This window comes from Corvus brachyrhynchos, unplaced genomic scaffold (genome assembly GCF_000691975.1).
Source record: "Corvus brachyrhynchos isolate BGI_N302 unplaced genomic scaffold, ASM69197v1 scaffold378, whole genome shotgun sequence".
Classification (NCBI taxonomy): Eukaryota; Metazoa; Chordata; class Aves; order Passeriformes; family Corvidae; genus Corvus; species Corvus brachyrhynchos.
Genome location: NW_008239768.1, coordinates 21,467 through 23,058, shown reverse-complemented (window position 1 = coordinate 23,058; position 1,592 = coordinate 21,467).

The window sequence follows — 1,592 nt, the reverse complement described above, 5'->3', positions numbered from 1 at the left end:
GCGCCAGGCAACGGCAGTGAAGCTGCAACCAGAGGAGGCAGCGCTCAGGGAGCTGAGCGGCGTGGCCCGGCCAGGTCTGCGCAGCCCTGAATGCGACCCCGGGAAGAGCACGCAGGCATGAGCAGCCCCGACGGCCCCGGCATATCTGGCAGCTCCGGCAGTTCCAACACAGGAGTGAGTGAAAACGAAAGTGAAACCAGGAATGCAGCGAAACAGAAAACAGCAGCCATTTGGAAAAAAGGAAAAAATCATCATAGCTAAGGTTTTAGGAATAGTAAAATGGTATAATGTTAAACAAAATTATGGTTTTATAACAAGATGTGGCAACCAGGAAGACATATTCTTTCATAGAACTGCTATTAAAAAGAATAACCCCAAAAAATACATCCCAAGCATAGGAGATGGAGAGGTGGTGGAATTCAAAATTGTGCAAGGTAGAAAAGGGTTACAAGCAGCGGAGGTCACTGGGCCTGATGGTGTTTCTGTGAAAGGCAGTATATGTTCTAAAAGTCGTAGTCATGTTAGATAACATCCCCATTATGAGCCCCCCCTACAGTCTCCCTTTCCTAATCCTACCTTCCCCCTTTATCCTATATCCTATTATCCCCAGTGTATTCCCAATCGATTTTTTCACCCACGGTTTCCCTCACAAAACCATACCTTTACCAATTGTTTCCCCAAAAATCCCTTTCCAATGCTGAGTGGGGGATGAAGAGGGGGAGGGAAGAAATTGACTATTGTTGTTTAGAGTTCTAACAGGTACATATGGAAGAAAACTTCTCCTGCTTCAGTTTCCCCACAAAGCATGCTTGGAGAGTCCTGTCTCACTTCTGTCAGCCTTAAGATCTTCCAGAGAATCTGTTTGGACATTTAAAGACTCAGGAGGGTGGCTTGTTTTGTTTTGAAACTGTTCTTGTTATGTTTATCCAGTTGTTTTCAATGTTAAGTTTTAAATCTTCTTTTTGTTAAAAATAAAGAGGTGAAGTGTTGGGGTCCCTTCCCCCCTGACATGGGGCTCTGGGAGAGGGGCCCTGGTGGGGGAGACATGGGGTTTCCCTAGCCCCTGGTAAACCTTGTTCCCCACTGGTTGTTTTATGTTCCCCTCTCCAGCAAGGACACTTGGGTCCCATGATTGAGCAGTTCCTCGGCAGAGCCCTGGACAGGTGGCAGGAAAAATAAACACCTCTGAAAATATCTACCAAGAATTGGTCCATATATTTCTTTTCCACGGGCCTTATTGATTGATACACATGATGCAGTATCCCCACTGTAAGAGTGCAGTCTGGAGCCAATGGATGAAGAATTGCCCTTCTCCACTGCCAAACCACAGCAAAAAGCCCGAAGTCGGACTTTGCGTCTTTAAGAAAGCCCTGACAATTTCCAAGGAAATGTGCAGCTCATTGGCAGGGTGAGAAGGAAGGAAGGGCATCTTCTCAGAGAGTTGGGGTGGGACAGAGTTTAGGTTGCCAGTCCTGCTCGGAGCTGGCAGGGCACAGAGCCGTCCTCAAGCCCAGCCGTGCCCCACAGCAGTGTCTCAGGGCTGCTGTGCCAGGTTACGGTGTCATTCAGAGGCGCTCTGCAGCCCTCAGCTG